Source organism: Oncorhynchus keta, unplaced genomic scaffold (assembly GCF_023373465.1).
Source record: "Oncorhynchus keta strain PuntledgeMale-10-30-2019 unplaced genomic scaffold, Oket_V2 Un_contig_8078_pilon_pilon, whole genome shotgun sequence".
NCBI classification, from domain to species: Eukaryota; Metazoa; Chordata; class Actinopteri; order Salmoniformes; family Salmonidae; genus Oncorhynchus; species Oncorhynchus keta.
In genome coordinates, this window is record NW_026289846.1 from 1 (window position 1) to 13,960 (window position 13,960).

At 47.4% G+C, this 13,960-nt stretch overlaps 1 pseudogene; it reads right to left on the reverse strand.

The window, feature by feature from the left end:
* Nucleotides 1-798: 798 nt before the first annotated feature.
* Nucleotides 799-10,939, reverse strand: LOC118374216 (urea transporter 1-like; annotated as a pseudogene).
* Nucleotides 10,940-13,960: the final 3,021 nt, after the last annotated feature.

A 13,960-nucleotide genomic window follows, 5' to 3' on the forward strand; every position in this document is an offset into this window, starting at 1 on the left:
CTCCCCCAGCTGAACTACCCCCCCTCCCCAGCTGAACTACCCCCCTACCCCCTCCCCCAGCTGAACTGAACTACCCCCTCCCCCAGCTGAACTACCCCCCTACCCCCAGCTGAACTACCCCCCTCCCCCAGCTGAACTACCCCCTCCCCCAGCTGAACTACCCCCTACCCCCCCTACCCCCTCCCCAGCTGAACTACCCCCCCCCCCCCAGCTGAACTACCCCCTCCCCCAGCTGAACTACCCCCTCCCCCCAGCTGAACTACCCCTATCCCCCAGCTGAACTACCCCCCACCTCCCAGCTGAACTACACTCCCAGCACACGTTTTTTTCCACGGGGCCGTGGGGTGAGACAAGGATGCAGCTTAAGCCCCACCCTCTTCAACATACATATCAACGAATTGGCGAGGGCACTAGAACAGTCTGCAGCACTCGGCCTCACCCTACTAGAATCTTAAATCAAATGTCTACTGTTTTTTGATGATCTGGTGCTTCCGCCCCCAACCAAGGAGGGCCGACAGCAGCACCTAGATCTTCTGCACAGACCTGGGCCCTGGGCCTTGACAGTAAATCTCAGTAAGACAAAAATAATGGTGTTCCAAAAAAGGTCCAGTTGCCTCTCTCTCTTTCTCTCTACCTCACCCTCCTTCTGAGGAGCTTATTAATCATAAGAGAGAGATAGAGAGAGTCTACTCCACAGTGTGCCAGCATGACAGTTGGTTTTAACTGATTCTTTTATCTTTATCAAACCTCCTGTCTCTGAATGAACAGCATGGAGACAGACAGCACAGCTACGTTATCCTACTCACCTGCGAGTGTGCCGGCCCCAGAGCCCAGTAGGGCGTGTGAGCCCAGTAGAGGTGAGTAGAGCAGCGTCGCTCCCAGGATCAACACAGACGGGCCCAGGTCCTCACAGGCATAGATTTGACCCACACCCAACGGCACCCCCTGCAGGAGCTACAGGGAATTACACGAATTACACGAACGCACACACGCGCAAACACACACACACACACTCTTAAAAACAGATGCACACACATATAATGTGTCCGTATCCCAAAAGGGCACCCTATTCCCTATGATGTGCACTGCTTTTGACCAGGGTCCATACTGTAAGTAGTGCACTATATAGGGAATACGGTTCCATTTGGAATGCAGTCTCTGTGTTCTAGTGCTGGTGCCAAGGACATGCCAGTGAATTTCCACACACATCACCACTACCCATACAAACACCCTAATAGTGAGATGTGAGTGGTTTCCATGGCGACGGGATAAATGCACCTGCCTGTTGCTGGGATGTATCTTTACTTACAAAATCATAATGATATCACTGCCGCAGGCTGGCACAGTTCTCTCTCTGTCTCTCTCTCATCTCTCATCTCTCACCCCTTTCTCTCTCTCATCTCTCATCCCTCTCTCTCGCTCTCTCTCTCATCTCTCATCCCTCATCCCTCTCTCATCTCTCATCCCTCCCTCTCTCTCTCTCTCTTTCTGTCTGTATTTGTCTCTGTTTCCCTCTCTCTCTGTTTCTCTCTCTCTCTGTCCCAATGTAAATCAATGACAGAGCAGCATAGGTTCCCAGGTGCCTGTGGTTCTCTCTCTCTCTCTCTCTCTCTCTCTCTCTCTCTCTCTCTCTCTCTCTCTCTCTCTCTCTCTTCATGTGTGAGAGTGTGTGTGTGTCTATAATAAGAATAAGCACAGGGAGAGAGAGAGAGAGAGAGAGCTGAGGAGATGTAGCCTAGTCGGTGACGGAGAGGAAGAGAGAGGACTGGAATTTGAATAAAAGAGAGATGAGATCAAAGGAGGGGAAGTTGGCAAGAGAAGAAAAGAGGGGGCGAGAGAAAGAAAGAGGGGGCAAGAGAAAGACAGAGGGGGCAAGAGAAGAAAAGAGGGGGCGAGAGAAAGAAAGAGGGGGCAAGAGAAAGACAGAGGGGGTAAGAGAAGAAAAGAGGGGGCGAGAGAGAGAAAGACGGGCGAGAGAGAGGCAGGCAGGCAGGCTGTGTAAGCCATATTGATGCTTATTTATTTTGAACCATTTCCACTATTTGCACATCGTTACAACACTGTATATAGACAACACTGTATATAGACAACACTGTATATAGACACATGACATTTGAAATGTCTATATTCTTTTGGAACTTCTGTGAGTGTAATGTTTATTGTTTATTTCACTTTTGTATATTATCTACTTCACTTGCTTTGGCAATGTAAACATATGTTTCCCCATGTCAGTAAAGACCCTTGAATTGAAATTGGATTGAATTGAGAGCGAGAGAGAGAGAGAGAGAGAGAGAGAGAGAGAGAGAGAGAGAGAGAGAGAGAGAGAGACAGAGAGAGAGAGAGAGAGAGAGAGAGAGAGAGAGAGAGAGAGAGAGAGAGAGAGAGAGAGAGAGAGAAGAGAGAGAGAGAGCGAGAGAGAGAGAGAGAGAGAGAGAGAGAGAGAGAGAGAGAAGAGAGAGAGAGAGAGAGAAGAGAGAGAGAGAGAGAGAGAGAGAGAGAAAAGAGAGACAGAGAGAGAGAGAGAGAGAGAGAGAGAGAGAGAGACAGAGAGAGACAGAGAGAGAGAGAGAGAGAGAGAGAGAGAGAGAGAAAGAGAGAGCAGAGAGAGATATATAGGGAGAGAGAGAGAGAGAGAGAGAGAGAGAGAGAGAGATATATAGAGAGAGAGAAAGAGAGAGAGAGACAGAGAGAGAGAGAAAGAGAGACGAGAGAGAGAGAGAGAGAGAGAGACAGAGAGAGAGAGAGAGAGAGAGAGAGAGAGAGAGAGAGAAAGAGAGAGAGAGAGAGAGAGAGAGAGAGAGAGAGAGAGAGAGAGAGAGAGACAGAAAAGAGAGAGAGAGAGAGAGAGACAGAGAGAGAGAGAGAGAGAGAGAGAGAGAGAGAGATAGAGACAGAGACAGAGAGAGAGAGAGAGAGAGAGAGAGAGAGAGAGAGAGACAGAGAGAGAGAGAGAGAGAGAGAGAGAGAGAGAGAGAGAGAGAACAGAAAAAGATGAGGGGCATTTGAGATGTAGTGAAACTACTCTTACATGGATGATCATCATAATGTAAATAAATCATCTCTATTTAAGCCTACGTTTTGGATTTGTTCAGAGTCCTCTTATACGGAAAGAACATATCCTTAGGCCAGTTTATATGTGATCTAATGCAAGCACTGGCAACATAGGAACTCTCCAACAAACTTGCTATGTTGTGGCTCGTCTCATAGAGTTGGATAGAGGACCCAAAGCCTGTTTAAGCACATGTTAACCCTCATTGGTGCTGCCAATGCTGTCACATTATAAATGATGGAATCAGCTGTCTAGTTCATCTCTATAACCTTTTCTAAACGGAGTTGAAAGAGCTTGCTGTCTGAAAGTCCTTCTTCCATAATGCTTTCACCTAGCCTGTCTTTACAGATCAACGCAGAGGAAGGAGATGAGATGAGGAAAGAAAGAAAGAGAGGAGACTAGGAAATAAAGAAGAAGAGGAGACGAGGACAGAAAGGAGGAGAGGAGACGAGGAAAGAAAGAAGGAGAGGACACGAGGAAAGAAAGAAAGAAAGAAAGAAGGAGACGAGGAAAGAAAGAAAAGAAAGAAAGAAAGAAAGAAAGAAAGAAGGAGAGGAGACAAGGAAAGAAAGAATCAGAGGAGACAACGAAAAGAAAGAAGGAGAGGAGACGAGGAAATAAATAAGGAGAGGAGACAACGGAAATAAAGAAGGAGAGGAGACGAGGAAAGAAAGAAGGAGAGGAGACAACGGAAAGAAATAAGGAGAGGAGACGAGGAAAGTAAAACACTTTAGACTATTGACAGGCGATACGTCCCCAGAAGGCACCTGTTGACTGAGTCACAAACAGAACCCTATTTCCTATAGTACACTACATTTGACCAGATCGCTATGTCAGAAGTATTGCACTATATAGTGAATAGGAATTGTTGACTCTACCCTTGCCAAGTTGTTATTTCTCCTTCCTTAAAGTCATCATCCCATCTCTGCTCAGGTAGTAGCAGCCAACCAGCCTGCCAGACCATCTAATGCTGTCTCTGTGCTCCCCATACTGTACTGTACTGTCTGTAGTCATCCTATTTAGCTACAGTAGACTTGCTGCACAGCTGTCTGACAAAATCATTTGACTAGTTCTTCAAAGTAGATAAGGCATACTTTCACAAACTATCTCTGTCCCTCTCGTCTTGTGTTGTGTACATTCGTCTCTCATGCGATCTGTGTGTATCTAACTTATTGAAGCAAGTGGCACAATCGATTATGGTCATTGTAGCGAATTACCACGTTTCTGCGCTGAACGCGATTGAATATTTTCTTCATTAAAACTACAACTCCCTTCAGCCCAGCGTCCCGCATAGTTCTTGACTTGATTTCCCTCTAGAGAAACGGTGCGTAGGGCTCGCAAAAATAACAAAACTAAATGAAATCCAAGTAATTGAACCGACATCGGTCAATTAGTTGTTTATCATAAACTGGGCATTTCGAGCCTGAATGCTGATTGGCTGACAGTCGTGGTATATCAGACCGCACACCACGGGTATGACAAATCATTTATTTTTACTGCTCTAATTACGTTGGTAACCAGTTTATAATAGCAAAAAGGCACTTCAGAGGTTTGTGATATTTGGCCAATATACTACGGCTAAGGGCTGTATCCAGGCACTCCGCGTTGAATCGTGCCTAAGAACAGCCCTTAGCCGTGATATATTGCCCATGTTGGTTAATCTCTCAGCACCACGTGTTGCCCACCCCTCTTCCTTCCTCTCTTCCTCTCTCTCCTACCTGAGTGAGGCTGAGCTGGGTAGCATTGCTCTCTAGCTCCCCTAGTGGTGTGGCAGGGTGGTGAGGGTAGTAGGGGTTAGAGGAGCCAGTACAGGCCAGGTAGAGCAGGATCACCATGTTGAAGGGGAACACAGCCACAGGTAGGTCCCACTTATCTAGCAGGGGAGCCAGGCCACTGTAGAGGAGCGTACTGCAAGGAGAAACATACTATCAGGCCACTGTAGAGGAGCGTACTGGGGGGAGAAACATACTATCAGGCCAAAGGTAGGTCCTACTTATCTAGCAGGGGAGCCAGGCCACTGTAGAGGAGCGTACTGCAGGGAGAAACATACTATCAGGCCACTGTAGAGGAGCGTACTATCAGACCACTGTAGAGGAGCGTACTGCGGGGAGAAACATACTATCAGGCCACTGTAGAGGAGCGTACTGGGGGGAGAAACATACTATCAGGCCACAGGTAGGTCCTACTTATCTAGCAGGGGAGCCAGACCACTGTAGAGGAGCGTACTGGGGGAGAAACATACTATCAGGCCACTGTAGAGGAGCGTACTGGGGGGAGAAACATACTATCAGGCCACTGTAGAGGAACGTACTGGGGGAGAAACATACTATCAACATACTGTAGAGGAACGTACTGGGGGGGTTATTATCAGCATACTGTAGAGGAACGTACTGGGTGGGGGGTGTACTATCAACATACTGTAGAGGAACGTACTGGGGGGGGTTACTATCAACATACTGTAGAGGAACGCACTGGGTGGGGGGTGTACTATCAACATACTGTAAAGGAACGTACTGGGGGGTGTACTATCAACATACTGTAGAGGAACGTACTGGGGGGGGGTGTACTATCAACATACTGTAGAGGAACGTACTGGGGGGGGGCATACTATCAACATACTGTAGAGGAACGTACTGGGTGGGGGGTGTACTATCAACATACTGTAGAGGAAGGTACTGGGGGAGCGTACTATCAACATACTGTAGAGGAACGTACTGGGGGGGGGTGTACTATCAACATACTGTAGAGGAACGTACTGGGGGGGGCATACTATCAACATACTGTAGAAGAACCTACTGGGGGGCGTACTATCAACATACTGTAGAGGAACCTACTGGGGGAGCCGTACTATCAACATACTGTAGAGGAACGTACTGGGGGGCGTACTATCAACATACTGTAGAAGAACCTACTGGGGGGCGTACTATCAACATACTGTAGAAGAACCTACTGGGGGGTACTATCAACATACTGTAGAAGAACCTACTGGGGGGGGCATACTATCACAAAATATTGTGAAATATACACAAAATACAGACGCAAATAGTTGTGTGGTGAACACACAAAAAATATGAATATGTAATTAGTGTCTATTTCACAATAATCTGTGATAGTGTGCTGCAAGGACATATTTGAATATGTTTATACATGAGAATGAAAACCAAGACATTGTGTGTGTGTGTGTGTGTGTGTGTGTGTGTGTGTGTGTGTGTGTGTGTGTGTGTGTGTGTGTGTGTGTGTGTGTCTCACCTGGTAGCTCCCCCAGAAAGACAGGCAGTAGCAGCCACCAATACCAGTCTCCTGCAGAGCTGCACACCCCCATCAACAGAGACACCAGCATACCATTGAACCCATGGAGACCTCCGGATACCTCCTCACTATGAATACACACACACACACACACACACACACACACACACACACACACACACACACACACACACACACACACACACACACACACACACACACACACACACACACACACACACACACACACACACACACACACACACACACACACACACACACACACACACACACACACACACACACACACACACACACAGAGAGAGAGAAGAAAAGGAAAAAACACCTTACACACGCATTGTAAACAAGAATTTGTTCGTAACTGACTTGTCTCGTTAAATCCTCTCCAGGATCGGTGGGTCCCCTGAGGGAATGTTGAGCTAACGTAGGCTAATGTGATTAACATGAGTTTGTAAGTAACAATTAAATGTCTAGTTAAATGAAGGATACATTAAAATAAAATAAATAAATATACAGGCAGATATTTGACAAGGATATGCCTGTTATTTCTCTGTGTGTTTTGTGTCTCTGTGGTGTTTCTCTGTGTGTGTGTGTGTGTGTGTGTGTGTGTGTGTGTGTGTGTGTGTGTGTGTGTGTGTGTGTGTGTGTGTGTGTGTGTGTGTGTGTGTGTGTGTGTGTGTGTGTGTGCGCGTGCGTGCGTGCGTGTGTGCGTGTTTGTGTCTCTGTGGTGTTTCTGTGTGTGTGTGCGTGTGCTTGTGCGCGTTGTGTGTGTGTGTGTGCGTGTTTGTGTCTCTGTGGTGTTTCCTCTGTGTGTGTGCGTAAGTGCTTGTGCGCGTTTGTGTGTGTGCGTGTGTGTGTGTGCGTGTGTTTGTGTCTCTGTAGTGTTTCTCTGTGTGTGTGTGTGTGTGTGTTTGTGTCTCTGTGTTTCTCTGTGTGTGTGTGTGTGTGTGTGTGTGTGTGTGTGTGTGTGTGTGTGTGTGTGTGTGTGTGTGTGTGTGTGTGTGCGTGTGGTGGAATTCCACTTTTTGTCTCATTTCCATACAGGATTTACTCCAGTGTTTTACCTAAAAGGCTCAGACTTATTTACATAACAATGGCTCCTGTAAACGTTCACAGTTTCTCGCAATGCAACTGTTTTGAAGATGCAGAGGTTGCTGATTCTGTTCTTCACAAGTCCTCACAGTCAAGCCATGGAAACACCACTTCCCTAGTTTAAGATAAGAGTGTATAGACCAATGTAAACACTGATGTTATGCTTGAGAAGTCAGCCAGGTCAGCCGTGATTACAAGTCAGTGTTCGACGTCCGTCTGAGGACGCCACTAGGGGAGATGATGTGGAAACCGGCCACTAGGGGCGACAGTGAGCTCTGTTACCTTCAAGTAGGTTTTGGTTTTGGAAACCGGCCACTAGGGGCGACAGTGAGCTCTGTTACCTTCAAGTAGGTTTGGTTTTGGAAACCGGCCACTAGGGGAAACAGTGAGCTCTGTTACCTTCAAGTAGGTTTTGGTTTTGGAAACCGGCCACTAGGGGCAACAGTGAGCTCTGTTACCTTCAAGTAGGTTTTGGATTTGCTAGGGTGTTGTGGCGGATGGATGTCTGCCTCTGATTCCAAAGGTTACAAGTTCAAATCCAGCAATAGAAAGTTTTTTTTTTTTTTAAGTCTATCCCAAGCCTTACCTTAACCATTCAGAGTTAACGCCTAACCTTAATCATTTGGAGTTAATACCTGAACTTAACCTTAAATTTGAAATTTGACAGTTGGAACAACTTTGAAATGTTACGCTTGAGAAACATGTATTAACGTCTAACATTCTGAACACACCGCTCCCGTCGCGTGCACTCGCGTTGCAAAATAAATGTACACATACATGTTATTAAATAGGCCTGACGGGCCGGCCGAGACATGGGAGTCGGACAAGCTGGCTGAGGCGTGGAAGTCCGACGAGCTGGCTGAGGTGTGGAAGTCCGACGAGCTGGCTGTGGCATGGGAGCCTGACGATCCCGCTGAGGTGTTTGAGTGACGAGCCGTCTGAGGCACGAGATCCTGACAAAACGGCTGAGGCATGATGTGGGAGGTAAGCCTGATGAGCCGGCTGTGGCGTGGGAGCCTGACGAGCTGGCTGAAGCATGATGCGGGGTGGGAGCCTGCCCAGCCAACCGAGGCAAGGTCACCGCACGAGCCAGCTAAGGCGTGGAAGCCCCAGACTCAGTCCAGGTGAGTCCAATGAGTGCTGATGCGCGTAACGATGGTGACAGGTGTGCGTAATGATGGGCAGCCCGGCACCTTCGAGCGCCAGAGAGGGGGAGCGGGAGCAGGCGTGACAAGTTCAGAGTTCGTTTTAATATTTCAACCTGCGTGTTCTGATAGAGTCTGGTGTGGGTGGACAAAATCCACATGTGCTGAGCGGTTTGGTCAGCATGTCATTCTTTAATTTTTCCCCCTTTTCTCCCCAATTTCATGGTATCCAATTGTAGCTACTATCTTGTCTCATCGCTACAACTCCCACGGGCTCGGGGAGTCCTCAGATACACAACCCAACCAAGCCGCACTGCTTCTTAACACAGCGTGCATCCAACCCGGAAGCCAGCCGCACCAATGTGTCAGAGGAAACACTGTGCACCTGGCAACCTTGGTTTGCGCGCACTGCGCCCGGCCCGCCACAGGAGTCGCAGGTGCGCGATGAGACAAGGATATACCTACCGGCAAACCCTCCCGAACCTGGACGACTCCTAGGCCAATTATGCGTCGCCCACGGACCTCCCGGTCGCGGCCGGTTACGACAGAGCCTGGGCGCGAACCCAGAGTCTCTGGTGGCCCTTAACCACTGCGCCACCTGGGAGGCATGTCAGCATATAATTCTGATGTGAGACTGTGAGAGCTGGTAGGAAAAGCAACATGTGTGTGTGGCGTTTCTGTGTGTGTGTGTGGCATTTCTGTGTGTGTGTGTGTATATGTTTGTGTCTGTGTGTGTGTGTTTGCACCTGTCCTGTCCTATGATAACAGCAGTGAGTGTAGAGGTCAGTAGACCCAGGGTCCCCAGTAGAGCCTGCCAGCCAGGGGAGGCCCAGACCAGTGCTCCCAGGATCAGAACACCACTCAGGGGGTTGTTGGCCAGGATGACCCTGGCTACACCCCGCATGCTCCACTCAAACAGCTGAAAAATGAAGGCCTTGTCTGGAGAGAGGGAGGAGGGAGGGAGAGGGAGGAGGTGGGGAGAGGGCGACGGGTGAGGAGGAAAAGTGGGGGAGAGGGAGAGGGGTGAGGAGGAGAAGTGGGGGAGAGGGCGGAGGAATGAGGAGGGGAAGTGGGAGAGAGGGAGAGGTGTCAGGAGGAGAAGTGGGGGAGAAGGAGGAGGAATGAGGAGGGGAAGTGGGAGAGAGGGAGGATGAGGGGGAGAGGGGTGAGAGGAGGAGAAGTGGGAGAGAAGGAGGATGTGGGGGAGAGGAGAAGGATGAAGGGGGAGGAGAGGGGAGGAGGGGAGAGGGGGAGAGAGGAGGGGAGGAGGATGATGGGGGAGAGGGGAGGAGAGGAGGAAAGGGGGGGGAGAGGGGGAGGGGAGAGGGGAGGAAGGGGGAGGGGAGAGGAGGAGGAAGGGGGGGAGAGGGAGAGGATAGGGGGAGGAGTGGGGGGAGGGAAAGGAGGAGGAGAGGGGGAGAGGGAGAGGAGGGGGATAGGAGGAGGAGGGGGAGAGGGAGAGGAGGAAGGAGAGGAGGAGGGAGAGGGGAGAGGGAGAGGAGGGAGGGGGGAGAGGGAGAGGAGGAAGGAGAGGAGGAGTGGGGGAGAGGAGAGGAGGAAGGAGAGGAGGAGTGGGGGAGAGGAGGAAGGAGAGGAGGGAGGGGGGAGAGGGAGAGGAGGAAGGAGAGGAGGAGTGGGGGAGAGGGAGAGGAGGAAGGAGAGGAGGAGTGGGGGGAGAGGGAGAGGAGGAAGGGAGGGGAGGGAGGGGGAGAGGGAGAGGGAGGAAGGAGAGGGAGGAGTGGGGGAGGGGGAGGGGAGAGGAGGAAGGAGAGGAGGAGTGGGGGAGAGGGAGAGGGAGAGGTGGATGAAGTTGCGACACATTTCTTTTACTTCAAGTCATAGATTCTATTGGAAGTCATGTGACAATTTGGTTAACTATTTTTTCGTCAGCTCTAAGCCACATTTTAAATTGTTTTCTACAATCAATAACTAAGATTCTCCTTTTATTTAAATTTGATTCCTTTCAACAGGTGTACTCATAGGGACATTGATCTTTCTTTGACTGTCAGAAACAACCTTTTCATTGACCTTTTGCCAGTTTTGATTTGAATGAACGATATCAAGTATTTTTGCCTATTTCAGTATTTCAGTTGTATTGTATTTCATCCATTATGTTCATGGCATAAAAGGTAAGCAACAGCATTTGTGACTATAAAGAGAGGAAGAAGAAAGACAACTGTACCCTCCATGTACTGGCTGAAGTGCATCATGTCTCCAGTGCAGTAAACAAGACTGTTAACAAAATGCTGGCGCATGCCGACTGTCCTCCGGTTCGACTCCGGTTTGGCCTTTTCCTCGACCCACATCCTGACGCAGCGTTAACAGCAGATGGTGACAGCAGCCGGTAACCCCCTGTGTGTCCACGCTTCCGGAGACCGGAGGCTTCCGCTCTCTCTTCTCTCTCTCTCTCTCTCTCTCTCCTCTCTCTCTCTCTCTCTCTCTCTCTCTCTCTCTCTCTCTCCCTCTCCTCTCTCTCTCTCTATTCCCCTCTTCCTCTAAGGCGAGGGTTAACGAGATGACTTATAAAACCGGACAGCCAGATAAAGCATTACTTCGACAGGACACGCACACGCACGCACGCAATCACACACACACACACACACACACACACACACACACACACACACACACACACACACCAAAGTCCACAACATTACGCCAAGAACATTAATATGGAACCTTTTCTCTCTCTATTTCAATATTTATTTCTTCTCTTTTTCACTCTATTTGTTCAGTAACTCGTTCCGTCTGTTGTATTGTGTTTGCAGTGTGAATGTGAGATAGAGGTGTTTGTTATCTTTGTATGATGTTTTCACTAGTTATCAGCTTATGGTCAACTAGCTGTGATAGAGTCTCTACTAGTTATCAGCTTTATGGTCAACTAGCTGTGATAGGGAGTCTTTATGGTCTACTAGTTATCAGCTTTATGGTCAACTAGCTGTGATAGGAGTCTTTACTAGTTATCAGCTTTATGGTCAACTAGCTGTGATAGGAGTCTTTACTCAGCTTTATCAGCTTTATGGTCAACTAGCTTTATGGTGATAGCTGTGAGTCTCTCCCTAGTTATCAGCTTTATGGTCAACTAGCTGTGATAGGAGTCTAGTTATCAGCTACTAGTTATCAGCTTTATGGTCAACTAGCTGTGATAGGAGTCTCTACTAGTTATCAGCTTTATGGTCAACTAGCTGTGATAGGAGTCTCTACTAGTTATCAGCTTTATGGTCAACTAGCTGTGATAGGAGTCTCTCCTAGTTATCAGCTTTATGGTCAACTAGCTGTGATAGGAGTCTCTACTAGTTATCAGCTTTATGGTCAAGCTGTGATAGGAGTCTCTACTAGTTATCAGCTTTATGGTCAGCAGCTGTGATAAGTCTCTACTAGTTATCAGCTTTATGGTCAACTAGCTGTGATAGGAGTCTACTGGTTATCAGCTTTATGGTCAACGCTGTGATAGGAGTCTCTACTAATTTATCAACTTTATGGTCAACTAGCTGTGATAGGAGTCTCTACTAGTTATCAGCTTTATGGTCAACTAGCTGTGATAGGAGTCTCTACTAGTTATCAGCTTTATGGTCAACTGGCCTGATGAGTCTCTACTGGTTATCAGCTTTATGGTCAACGAGCTGTATTAGGAGTCTCTACTAGTTATCAGCTTTATGGTCAACGAGCTGATAGGAGTCTCTACTAGTTATCAACTTTATGGTCAACCCCTAGCTGTGATAGGAGTCTCTACTAATTATCAACATGGTCAACTAGCTGTGATAGAGTCTCTACTAGTATCAACTTTATGGTCAACTAGCTGTGATAGGAGTCTCTACTAGTTATCAGCTTTATGGTCAACGGTAACGATAAGTCTCTGCACAAATTTACCATCAGCTTTATGGTCAACTAGCTGTGATAGGGTCTCTACTAGTTATCAGCTTTATGGTCAACTAGCTGTGATAGGAGTCTCTACTAGTTATCAGCTTTATGGTCAACTAGCTGTGATAGGAGTCTCTACTAGTTATCAGCTTTATGGTCAACTAGCTGTGATAGGAGTCTCTACTAGTTATCAGCTTTATGGTCAACTAGCTGTGATAGGAGTCTCTACTCGTTATCAGCTTTATGGTCAACTAGCTGTGATAGGAGTCTCTACTAGTTATCAGCTTTATGGTCAACTAGCTGTGATAGGAGTCTCTACTAGTTATCAGCTTTATGGTCAACTAGCTGTGATAGGAGTCTCTACTCGTTATCAGCTTTATGGTCAACTAGCTGTGATAGGAGTCTCTACTAGTTATCAGCTTTATGGTCAACTAGCTGTGATAGGAGTCTCTACTAGTTATCAGCTTTATGGTCAACTAGCTGTGATAGGAGTCTCTACTAGTTATCAGCTTTATGGTCAACTAGCTGTGATAGGAGTCTCTACTAGTTATCAGCTTTATGGTCAACTAGCTGTGATAGGAGTCTCTACTAGTTATCAGCTTTATGGTCAACTAGCTGTGATAGGAGTCTCTACTAGTTATCAGCTTTATGGTCAACTAGCTGTGATAGGAGTCTCTACTAGTTATCAGCTTTATGGTCAACTAGCTGTGATAGGAGTCTCTACTAGTTATCAGCTTTATGGTCAACTAGCTGTGATAGGAGTCTCTACTAGTTATCAGCTTTATGGTCAACTAGCTGTGATAGGAGTCTCTACTAGTTATCAGCTTTATGGTCAACTAGCTGTGATAGGAGTCTCTACTAGTTATCAGCTTTATGGTCAACTAGCTGTGATAGGAGTCTCTACTAGTTATCAGCTTTATGGTCAACTAGCTGTGATAGGAGTCTCTACTAGTTATCAGCTTTATGGTCAACTAGCTGTGATAGGAGTCTCTACTAGTTATCAGCTTTATGGTCAACTAGCTGTGATAGGAGTCTCTACTAGTTATCAGCTTTATGGTCAACTAGCTGTGATAGGAGTCTCTACTAGTTATCAGCTTTATGGTCAACTAGCTGTGATAGGAGTCTCTACTAGTTATCAGCTTTATGGTCAACTAGCTGTGATAGGAGTCTCTACTAGTTATCAGCTTTATGGTCAACTAGCTGTGATAGGAGTCTCTACTAGTTATCAGCTTTATGGTCAACTAGCTGTGATAGGAGTCTCTACTAGTTATCAGCTTTATGGTCAACTAGCTGTGATAGGAGTCTCTACTAGTTATCAGCTTTATGGTCAACTAGCTGTGATAGGAGTCTCTACTAGTTATCAGCTTTATGGTCAACTAGCTGTGATAGGAGTCTCTACTAGTTATCAGCTTTATGGTCAACTAGCTGTGATAGGAGTCTCTACTAGTTATCAGCTTTATGGTCAACTAGCTGTGATAGGAGTCTCTACTAGTTATCAGCTTTATGGTCAACTAGCTGTGATAGGAGTCTCTACTAGTTATCA